A 12,643-nucleotide genomic window follows, 5' to 3' on the forward strand; every position below is an offset into this window, starting at 1 on the left:
AGGAGGTCAGCCAGATTACTGGTGAGGAGGCAGCCTCGTCCTTCTTGATTTAGCACAGCATGGAAGCAATGCTGGAAACATGTTCATTTCCTAGCTGTTTGTTTTCTGGTCATTGCAATTCCTGCCTTGACTTTGGATTGTGCCTTGTGAACTCCGGACTTTTCTCGCCTGGTGAACCCTCTTGCGTTGTGGATTTAACTTTGCCTGGTGGGTTTATCTTGTTTGGGAAACTTTCAAGTGCCTTGTATGTATGAGCCCCTACATGGGGCTCCCCTTGAGGAGCACCCGGAGGCTCCAACTGGTGCAGAATGTGGCCGCGAGGGGGATTATGGGAGCGAGGGGGCGCTCCCATGTGACACCTCTTCTGCGTGAGCTGCATTGGCTTCCAGTGGTCTTCCGGGTGCACTTCAAGGTGTTGGTCACCATCTTTAAAGCGCTCCATGACATGGGACCTGGGTATTTGCAGGACCGCCTTCTGCCGCCGATAGCCTCCACCGATCAGTACGCTCCCACAGAAAGGGACTCCTCAGGGTGCCGTCAGCCAGACAATGTCGGCTGGCGACCCCCAGGGGGAGGGCCTTCTCTGTGGCAGCTCCTGCCCTCTGGAACGATTTGCCCCCGGAGATAAGAAGGATATCGGATTTCTGGGTCTTTCGCCATGCCCTAAAAACTTTTCTTTTCCATCAAGCAGGGCTGGCGTGAAACCCCCCCCCCCCCCCATTTTTTAGTTTTTTAGTTTTTTAGCTTTTAATTTGTCAATGGGTTTTAATTCGAATTGTTTTAAATTTGGGTCAAAGTATGTAATTCTTTTAATAATTTTAAATTTTGTATTGGTATGTGTTTTAGTTCTGACTGTGCACTGCCCTGAGTCCACTAGGAGAAGGGTGGTATACAAATTGAATAAAATGAATAAATGAATAAATAAATAAATAAATAAATAAATAAATAAATAAATAAATAAATAAATGTAGACTCATTGGCCATTGCGCTGTGGACTAGCATCGGTCTGCTTGTGGCTGGACTTGATTGGGACAGTTCTGTGGGTTTGGTGAAGGGAGTTGCTGGGAAATATTAATAAAGCCACTAAACCACAGTTATGTGTTTGTGAGAGGGGGGGAGAGAGAGGGGGAGGGAGTGGGAGGAGGGAGAGGGAGGGAGAGAGGGGGAGTGGAGAGAGGGGGGAAACGGGAGGAGGGAGAGAGAGGGGGAGAGGTAGAGAGGAACAGGGAGGGAGAGAGGGGGTGGAGAGAGAGAGGGAGAGGGAGAGAGAGAGGAGGGAGAGGGAGAGATGAAGAGGGAGGGAGAGAGGGGGTGGAGAGAGAGGGGGTGGAGAGAGGAGAGAGAGGGGGAGAGGTAGAGAGGGAGGGAAAGAGGGGGTGGAGAGAGAGGGGGAGAGAGGGGGAGAGAGAGGAGGGAAAGGGAGAGAGGAAGAGGGAGGGAGAGAGGGGGTGAAGAGAGAGGGGGGAGAGAGGAGAGAGAGAGAGAGAGAGGGACGGAGAGGGGGAGAGAGAGAGGAGAGAGAGAGGGAGGGAAAGAGAAGGAGAGAGGGAGAGAGGGAGAGTGGGAGAGAGGGAGAGAGAGAGGAGGGAGAGAGAGGGGACTGGAGAGAGAGAGATGGGGAGAGAGGGAGGAGATGGAGAGAGAGATGGAGAGAGAGGAGGGAGAGAGGGAGGGAAAGAGAGAGGGAAAGGGAAGGAGAGAGAGAAAGAAAAGTAAAATCTGGAAAGAACTTTATTCTTACTGAGGTTGATGAAGCTCATGGCTCTGGGGAGTGATGCTTTTAAGCACTGCATCAAAGATGGCGGAGTCAACTGAGCTGCCTGCCTAGTCATTTGTGCATATGCAAAAATCAGCTTTACTGAAGTTGCTCTCCTGATTGCTTCCGGCTGGAGATACTGGAGAGGCCAAGAACCCAGCATTTCCACACCGGAGACCCCTTTGAAGCTGATCAGCCAGGAACTTGAGTTGGGACCTTCCCAGAAAGCCTGAAGAATAGCTTTGCACAATTTCTTTTTTTAAAAAAAAAAACCTCCCTGCTCCTTGTAAGGATTACCTTGAAGAACTACAAGGAGAAAATGTTGCTGTTTTCCTGGTTCTTTACAGGGGGTGAATCATAACGTAGAGTGTTATTTTATTTATTTTTGCCAGCTTTATTCCCTCTGCAAACAGACCATCTGGAACACACATTTCAGATTTCTCACATTCGTTCCCTGGTTAAAAAAGCTTTGCCGTTAATATCTGGATGGCATCCCATCTACTTAGCAGTTCTCTGAACACTCCAGATTAGAATATTATCTATTTTTATTATTTATTATTTATCTCATGCCATCAGTGCACTAAACACTTTTTCAGAGGGCCAGCAATAAAGGAATTTTTACTTCAGTGGGTTCATTCTTCCAGGAGTCTACCATTGCAATTGCAATAGCACTTAAACTCATACATCGCTTCACAGTACTTTACAGCCTTCTCTAAGCAGTATACAGAGGCAGCCTCTTGCCCCCAACTATCTGGGTCGTCATTTTACCAACCTTGGAAGGATGAAAGGCTGAGTCAACTTTGAGCCAGTCAGGATTGAACTGCTGGCTATGGGCAGAAGTAGCCTGCAAAACTGCCTTCTAACCACTGCACACCATAGAAGGAAGGAAGGAAAGAAAGTTAGGAAGGAAGGAAGGAAGGAAAGAAAGTTAGGAAGGAAGGAAGGAAGGAAGGAAGGAAGGAAGGAAGGAAGGAAGGAAGGAAGGAAGGAAGGAAGGGGAAAAGGAAGAGCAATAGACTTATATACCGCTTCACAGTGCTTTACAGCCCGCTCTAAGCCGTTTACAGAGTCAGCATATTATCCCCAACAATCTGGGTCCTCATTTTACTCACCTCGGAAGGACGGAAGGCTGAGTCAACCTTGACCCTAGTGAGATTTGAACTGCCAAATTGTGGGCAGCCGGCAGTCAGCGGACGTAGCCTGCAATACAGCACTCTAACCACTGTACCACCTTGGCTCATAATGTCATCATATCCTATAAACTGTCTGGCCTCCTTCACTACCTAGCTCCCAAATGTTCTGGGTGATACTGGAGGGACCACAATCTGGGTGTTTCAGAAGGCCTTGACTGGTGGGGCTGTTAAAGCATCTTGTTGGGATCACATCTGTAATATTCACTTCCAGCAGCCCCTTCCATGGAAATGAATACTATCAGGAACCAAGTCTTGCTCATGGCAGGCCAAGTGTCAGACCTGCCCCAGTCCGATCTCTTGGGAAAGAAAGACCCTCAACTCCATTTGGTTGAAGTGATAGGTTCTTTTACTAAAAGATGTTGATTGCAGAAAAGTCAGGCTGGAACTAAATTTCCTGTGCTCAAAAGATACAAAAGTTTTCTCCACATCCCAGCCCTCCCCCCATGACTAGTCTGTCTTCAGCCAATACGAGTCCACTTAGGTGTTTTGAGGACGCTGGGGTAATCCACATTCTTTCTCAAGGTGCATGGCCTTGGGTGCTGGCACAAACTGGTTCCAGGCTCCCCTGTTTTTCATCAAATTGTCATTCCCCTCTCCCAATTTCCCATCATGTACACATGCAGGTTGATTCCCCATTTGTTCCCCCTCCTCCCCACCTCCTAACCTTTGATGGCAGGATGCCAGCAAGGTGCCAAGCTGAAGATGGCAGACCTGACACTAAGCATTGCTCTCCCCAACACCAACACCCTTCTTAGAAGTGGTTTCTGACAGTGAGAACAATCAAACCATGGAACAGAAGTTGCCTTCAGAAGTTGTGGGAGCTTCATCACTGGAGGTTTTCATCAAGAGAATGGACTGCCATTGGTCAGAAATGATGTAGGGTCTCCTGCTTGGACGAGGGGTTGGACTAGATGACCTCCAAGGTCCTTTCCAACTCTGTTAATCTTTAAGCTATAAAAAAAGATTCTTAAAAAGCACTCCTGGAGAGGATCTACAAGAATTTCTTGATGTTAAGCCACGTTTTATTTCAATTTTTTAAACATCTTTTCGCTCACATTTTGGCAGGGATTCCTGTTATCTTTAAATAATCTTTGGGTTCCTTTCTGAGGCTACTTGTTGCCAGCTATGTTTCTCCTGAGGAAGGATTTGTCCAAAATTCTCTGCATTTAATTCCTTTCCAGAATTTTTTAATCCGAAGGCAGCCACTGAAGTCTAATAACATCTCAGATCGCCAATCTTTTCTCTGCAGCCACAAGTGATGGGATGGGGGGTGGCTTATACGTTGGGCAAACCACTTGGTGACTGCTCGCCTTGTTTCTTGCTTAAATCCTGCTAGTGAAAGGTTGGCCTTGGAGTTACTGGTTTCTTCATTTGGTTACTACTGTAAAAGCCTAGTCAAAACGTGGCCACTTGGATTTTTAAAAGCACGAGTGGTAAAGTGTTGTTGTTTTTTCGCAGTGAGACCGGTCTATCAGGGCAACCTGGTCCACCCAAATACTACCCTGGTCAGCCCCAATCGAGGAGCCTTCACAGGCAGTCACTTTTGCGACAAACTATTTTTTTGTGTTGAATTTATATTTACCGACAAAGAAATAAAGGGAGACTTGTATAGATCTATTTCAAGCTATTTAGCTCTCATCAGCTAGCCATACCCTTTTGGGATTCGAACCCCAGGCTACTTGCATATTAGGTAGATGTATTAACCTCTAAGGCACAGGTTCTCCTCGCTTTGTTGGCTATACCAGGCGGGAGATTAAGTGTTAAAGGTTGAGTGGTAAAGACTCCGCTATACAAACTAAAGAAATGTTAGTAACCAAGCCAAAGTTTGGGGATCCTTTCAGCTACCGAAAGTTAGAGGTCCTTGAAGGTGCCCAAGTGGAAAAAGCAGATTTAACTACAGGTAGTCCTCAATTTATGACCACAATTGAACCCCAAATTTCTGTGGCAAAATGAGACATTTTTTAAATGAGTTTTGCCCCATTTGACGTCCTTTCTTGCCACAATCGTTAAGCGAATCACTGCAGTTGTTAAATTAGCAACACTGTTGTTAAGCAAATCTGGCTTCCCCACTGAATTTGCCTGTCAGAAGGTCGCAAAAGGGGATCACGTGACAGCCCCCCCCCCCGGGAAACTGCAACTGTCATAAATATTTTTCATTTCATTTCATTTTATTTTCATTTTATTAAATTTGTATACCGCCCTACTCCCGAAGGACTCAGGGCGGTGAACAGCCATAAAATAAAACATGTAGATACAAAATTTAAAATAGAGATAAAACTAATTAAATAAATTTGGCTGAGACATTTTAAAACCCCAATAAATTAAAACCAAATTTAAAATTCCATTTAAAAAGAGGAAAAGTTTAGGTCAGGCCAGCTTGATGGAATAAAAACGTCTTAAGCGCGCGACGGAAGGTACGCAGATCCGGGATCCTCCGTATCTCTGGGGGGAGCTCGTTCCAGATCGTAGGTGCCCCCACAGAGAAGGGTCTCCCCCTGGGGGCCGCCAGTCGACATTGTTTGGCCGACGGCACCCAGAGGAGCCCCTCTCTATGGGAGCGTACTGGTCGGTGGGAGGCTATTGGTGGCAGCAGGCGGCCCCGTAAATAGCCAGGTCCTAAGCCATAGAGCGCTCTGAAGGTGATAACCAAGACCTTGAAGCGCACTCGGAAGACCACCGGGAGCCAGTGCAGCTCGCGCAGGAGAGGCGTTACATGGGAGCGCCATGTTGCTCCCATCACCACCCGCCCGGCCGCGGGTATGATATGAAATATGAATCAGTTGCTAAGCACCTGAGTTTTGATCATGAGACCATGGACATGCTGCAATGGTCGTAAGTGTGAAAAATGGTCATAAGTCACTTTGTTTGGTGCCATTGTAACTTCAGCTAAATGAACTCACAAAAACCATTAAGCCTTTCTTACAAAAAAAGGCCAATGTTTCTTTGTGTCTGCAGCTTCACATCTTTGTAAAAGCCCAGGCGTGCCATGCTGGTCCTGGAGAGGTGAATAAGGGAATTGGATGCTCTTTGATCCACTTCCTCTCTCCTTGTGTAAGCCAAGCAATTCAAATTGCCTGCCAAAGCCTCTTCTGCCGCTCCCTCCCTCCCTCCCCACAGTCTCTGGAATCCATTCGTTCCTTTGGAAAGCTGAAGAAATGTGTGTTTGATCCCCCAACTCAGTGATTCTGTTTACGGTCAACTTGACAGGGTGTGTGCATGCGTGTGTTGCTTCTTTGACAAATCATTCAGTCTGCAGGTAGGCAGAGATGCAGGTGGGGGGTGGAGGGGCCAGGCCATTCATTCATTCAAGGCCTTGATCTTCGTTGCAGGTCTGCGGCAGAATAGGTCAACTCACCATGGTCAACTTGCCACAGTCAACTTGTTACAGTCAACTCACCAAGGTCAACTCACTACGGTCAACTTGCCACAGTCAACTCACCATGGTCAATTTGCCACAGTCAACTTGCCACGACCAATTCACCGCAGCCAACTCACTATGGGACAACTCATTGCAGGATAATTCAACAATTCAATTTAATTATTTAAAATAATTTTAAAAATATTTTTGTCAGGTTTCGATGCTATCTCAAAATAAATGAATTTCCAAACTGCCGATCTTTGAGGAAATTTTCTCTTTATTGAGCATAGTGATCTGTCCCTGGCTCTTTCGCGGTCAGCACTGACCTCTGCCCCCCAAGCCCTCCCTTTCCGATCCCCAATTCTCTGCATCTCATTGGCTATCTTCCAAGCCACTCTCCTCATCCCATCTCCGTCAGATCACAGGAATGTCCCCCCCTCCTCCCATCTCCGAGGAAACAGAATCTTCAAAGGAATTAAGTACCGGTAGGCAAAAGTTCAAGCTTCTTCTCTCCTTTCAATATGTCAGTGCTGGAACGTTGACATTTTTAATGTTTGTCATTCCCATTTCATTCTGTCCCTCCTTTGGCACCCTTTCTTTAATGATTCTATCCCACAATTTCTTCGACATTAGCGTAACCCTTTTCCCGCAGCAACTTGTCCTGTGACCAGCGGGTCATGGCAAATTGACCCATGGCAATTTGGCTGTGACGAGTTGGCCATGGCGAGTTATCGTAGACCAGAGACAAATCAAGGGGGATGCTGATGTCCACACTGTGTTTTGAGGTATCCTTGTAGCACTAGGGCATGGGGGGGGGGGGGCAGGAGAGCACGGGGGGCCAACGGCTTCAATGGCAGGAGAAGCAGAAGATTAGGTTGTTCAGCTGCTGCTTTGTCTCTCCCTCTCCTCGTCTGCATCAGCTTTCCTCTCTCTTGATGTTAGAATGTTGATACAATGGGAAAGCAACCCTTCAATCAAGCTCCTGAGTTGAAGGGGAAGTGTGCATCGCAGTATAATTAAGAATTAGGGAGATATGAACATATAATTATTCCACCAAAGCGAGGTGTCTTCCAGAGATCTAGGAAATTGGCTCCCTTCCAAATCGCAGAAGTACTCCGTGTGAATTGGTTGCTCTGCAAAAGCCATCCGGCTAAAGGTGATTTTTAGGGTGGAGAAGGCATCCTTCTGGAACCTTTCTCCCAGGCACAAAGCCTGGGTCATATGGCAGTTTAAGGCTGGGCTGAATTCAGCTTTGTCATTGGTCTGAAATTTTCTTCCCCTGCAGAAGAGGAAACCTTATTCTCAGGGTGTTTGAAGATTCCTTTCAAAATTCTCAGGGATGTTTTTGAGTCGCAAGTTGGGGAGGAGACAGAGGAGGCCACTGAAGTCGGGCAGGAGACAGAGGAGGCCACTGAAATCAGGCAGGAGACAGAGGAGGCCACTGAAGTCGGACAGAAGACAGAGGAGGCCACTGATGTTGGGCAGGCAACAGAGGAGGCCACTGAAGTTTGGGCAGGAGACAGAGGAGGCCACTGAAGTTTGGGCAGGAGACAGGAGGCCACTGAAGTCGGGCAGGAGACAGAGGAGGCCACTGAAGTCAGGCAGGAGACAGAGGAGGCCACTGAAGTTTGGGGCAGGAGACAGGAGGCCACTGAAATCAGGCAGGAGACAGAGGAGGCCACTGAAGTCGGACAGAAGACAGAGGAGGCCACTGATGTTGGGCAGGCAACAGAGGAGGCCACTGAAGTTTGGGCAGGAGACAGGAGGCCACTGAAGTCGGGCAGGAGACAGAGGAGGCCACTGAAGTCGGGCAGGAGACAGAGGAGGCCACTGAAGTCGGGCAGAAGACAGAGGAGGCCACTGAAGTCAAGCAGGAGACAGAGGAGGCCACTGAAGTTTGGGCAGGAGACAGAGAAGGCCACTGAAGTCGGACAGAAGACAGAGGAGGCCACTGGTCGGGCAGGAGACAGAGGAGGCCACTGAAGTCAGGCAGGAGACATTCTGATACTATTTTTCTATCCTTCTACAGCCTCCTTGGTTGCCTCCACCTTGGAAGAACCTTTCTTTGGGATGAATTGGAGAATTCTTTCTGTTTGCTCAGCACTGGGCCAGGCGATGTTCATACCTGGTTTTGATTCAGCCCAACCTGTGCCAATTGTGGAGTCCATGCAATGACTCCTGGCCTGCAGTCACTGGTGAAACCCCTTTAATTGTTGCCATTGTAGTTATTATTATTGATTGCGCAGTCAGTCAGTCAGCCAGCCCTTGGAATAACCGGTTCAGTGAACCAGATTAAAATTAACATCCGGTTCATTTGAACTGGTCTGAACCGGCTGAATCCCACCTCTGCAGAGGGGCTGTGGGAGAGTGAGGAAAGGACTAATACACAAAGGACCACACACCACCACACAACGCTTCAACCTCCCCATTCCTCCAAATAGGCAAGAACAGCCACTACATGCCACTACACAAAACAAGTTGTGCCTTTTTCTTAAATAATTTCTTTCCAGCTTGTTTTCTTTTTTGTAAGAAGTCATTTTTGGAGCCTTCCTCCATAGTTGGTTGCTATGGGGAAAATCTTTCTTCCCCACAATGCCTCCAATGTATCATTCACATTACCATTATGGCACCTCTATGTTCTCCCCAAAACTTTGCATCTGAATAACAAGGGAGCAGAAGGGGAGGGGGGTTATATATCCCCAAGTAGGAAAAATCAGGATAATGGTAACATCTGTTTTGCAGTTCTTGTCTGTTCCTTGCACAGTTAGTTGATTAACATGAAAACGTGTCTCTTTTAGTAATTATACACAGCTTGACATATTGAGCTTCAATAAATGAGCCAAATATATAATATAACTGGTGACCGAGATTGAATTGGAAATAGAAACTAGCATAATTGGTAGTAGACATAATAATAATTGGCAGTTTCAAACCAGGTATGAAAAACGTAGCCCTCCAAAACCTTGTACAGGGACAACCTTTGTAAAATTATCTGTTTATAAAATTCTGCTAACATTCCCGGGGCAGAGTTGGTGATGGGGAAAGATTTTGGTCACGTCCCGAAAAGCTCAAGATACTGACGTGCTATTACAAATTCAATCTGAAGCAATCCAAGTTATGAACTGCCTCTCGGTCTCTTTTATTTTGCTATGTCAACATATGGTTCTGTTTGAAGATTTAGACATGATTGTTCATTTATTGACCGAAACCTTCAGTGCTATGCTTTAAATGAGAAAAAAGATTATTCTTGTCAGTGATGAGTGGTTTCCGGGATGGTGTGAGGATGTATGACCACACTTAAAAATATAGATAGAAAAGAGAATGATAATACGGCAGTCTGTTGAAAGGTTTTATTATGTATTGGAACAGAAGGATAAAATGTACAGCCTGCTCCTTTTCTATTGTCAAGGCAAGCAGGGAAAATATAAATAAAAGTCCAACTTAGTTATGGAAAGCACTGCTGTAAAACCATTTGTATGAACTTATTAGCAATGAATATTGATTCTCCCCCCACACCTTTCTTTTTATGTGGCTGGATGGGAATTGGAATGCATTTCCATATTAACTATACTGTAATATTTTCCCCAACTTTAAGGTAGCATCTGAAGGCTGTGAAAATATCTACAGACCCCTCACATCCTGGACATAAATGGTTTCAACTACTACCCTCAAAACGATGCTATAGAGCACTGCACACCAGAACAACTAGACACAAGGACAGTTTTTTCCCGGACGCCATCACTCTGCTTAACAATTAATTCCCACAACACTGTCAAATAATTTACTAAGTATTACTATTATTCTTCTCTTCCTTACTAGTATCTATCTCTTCCCGCTTATTACTATAACCGTGTTGCTTGTCTCTTTCAATTTATATTGTTTTTATTTGTTTCCTAGTACGATTTGATAGCTTATTAGTAACCTTGACTATCACTAAGTGTTGTATCTTTTTATTCTCGATGAATGTATTTTATTCTCCTTATGTACACTGAGAGCATATACACCAAAAACAAATTCCTTGTGTGTTCAATCACACTTGGCCAACAAAGAATTTAATTCAATTCAATTCAATTCAATTCTATCCTATCCTATCCTATCCTATCCTATCCTATCCTATCCTATCCTATCCTATCCTATTTGTACCCTATGACTATCATTAACTATCACTTGGACACACAAATGGACAATTCTGTTCTGTTCTGTTCTGTTCTGTTCTATTCTATTCTATTCTATTCTATTCTATTCTATTCTATTCTATTCTATTCTATTCTATTCTATTCTATTCTATTCTATTCTATTCTATTCTATCCCTACAGCCGTCCTGTGTGGTAGATTAAGGGGACTGAAACATAGCAACCATCCTAAATTTCCCAGTGAGTCTTCATGTTTGAGGACTTTTCCTAATCCTAGTTCAACACTCTAAGCATTACCGGTATATATCTCTGTCTCGCTACATTCGCACAACAGCTGTGTGTAGCTGTATTCCCATTATAACTGATGCCCAAACAAATATTAGCTTGGTTCCTTTAGCAAAGACAATATTCTCAGCCAAAATCACTCGGCTCCTAGTCCATGCATCCTATATGAGCTAGGTGAAAAAAGAAGGGGGGAGGGGGGCTACACTGATCCAGCCCATGCTGAGTATCCTACTAAATCTGTTTAATTAGTTCATTGAATAAATTAAATTGGATTTGGGCAATGCCATAAAACACATTCCTCCCCTTCCAGGTTTTGATGTGCTGCTTCATGATGAAGGTCTATCCAAGAACATCCGTTGGAAGTGTTTGCCAAGAGCACCCCCACCCCCAGCAAAATCCCCCCCCCCAAGATCATCCCAGCTGCTCAGCTAAAGCCAGCAGCTGCCTCTCTTGGGGAGTGATGAGAAAGGACGATGTCAGAGGCAGATGATCACCTCACCTGGGTGGACCAGCAGCTGAGGCTGAACAGGTGAGCCACAGCTGCAGCAAATTGGCCAGGAGACTCCAGGCGAGGACCCCCATTAGGAATGAGGTGGAGGTAGAGTCTACACTGCTCCTGACCCAAGGACACATAGGGCAGAGAGGAGACAGGCACAATGCCAGTCGGCTAGACTACACGCAAGGAGGCAATCTGCCCTGAGGACTTGAGTGTTGCTGGAGCAACGTGCTGTCCTGACCCAGCTCCCCAAACACGACAAACCCTTTAATAAATCCTTTATTAGGAGCACCAGCAGCCCCGGCAAAAAGTTTCTCTCTCACCACAGGCTAACAAGTCTGTCCGGCAGAAGAGATGAATAGTTGTCTGCCATACCTATTCATCTCCGCTCCCTGCCTTTTATTCCCAGAGCTAGGGTAGGGCTTTGCTAGCAGCGTCATTCTTCCGTCCCAAAGACCGGCCCATAGATTTCCACTGCTCTCCTCTCCTCTGCCTTCTGTGCATCGGTGCGTCAGGCACTGGACCCAGCTGCTCCTCCTCTTCCTCATCAGCCACCTCCAGACCTGGGGGCTGTTGACTCTCCATCTGAGGGCTGACGGAAGGCCCAGGCTCCCCCTCTGTCTCTCTCTCACACTCTGCCAGCTCCCTTCCCTCTTCCCCCTCGGAGCTCCCAGGTTGCCCTGATGCTGACCCTGACTCCCACGCCTCCCTCTCCTCCTCCTCTTATTTGGCTGTTGAGAGGGGCCGGCAGCTGACAAGCCACATGTGCCCAGTTCTGGGCCTTGTGTGCTCATGCCATGTATCCTGACCTGTTTGACTCCTTGACTGCTTTCCTGAGTGCCTGTTGGACTCGGTTACCCAGTGACTCTGGTCCTACTGAACTTGGAATCTGGACGTGTGCAACAGGGACCTGTTTTGGGGGTTTGAATAAACACCTGTAGACTCTTGCTGTATGTGTGTGTGTGTGTGGGGGAGAGCAGGGCAGCACAGCAATGGTAAATCATGCTTTTCACCCAGAAAACCACATGGATAGAAAATATACAGTAATTCATAATATACAGTTGGACAACAATGGGCCCCTCAGGTGGGACAGCACTTAATACGCTACTCAGGAAGAGTTAAGGATATTTACTACATGGCTAGACTAAGCCCTTTGGGTGTCTGGTTGCTGATGCTGCCGTACAGGAAAAGAAAGACAATTTCAGTGGGAATATGGAACATCAGGAGCACAAATGGGAAATTCCACATAATGACAATGAAATGGAACCACTATAGTTGACATCCTGGGCATCAGCACACCAAACCTGACTGAGCCTTAGTGACACAATGATTGGGAGAAGTAAATCTACTCCCCAATACTAAATAGAGTGTACGAACTATTAATGAGCCACAGTGGCACAGTGGTTAGAGTGCAGGCTACTT

Source organism: Pituophis catenifer, unplaced genomic scaffold (assembly GCF_029215685.1).
Source record: "Pituophis catenifer annectens isolate HBS135680 unplaced genomic scaffold, rPitCat1.0.hap2 SCAF_10, whole genome shotgun sequence".
NCBI classification, from domain to species: Eukaryota; Metazoa; Chordata; class Lepidosauria; order Squamata; family Colubridae; genus Pituophis; species Pituophis catenifer.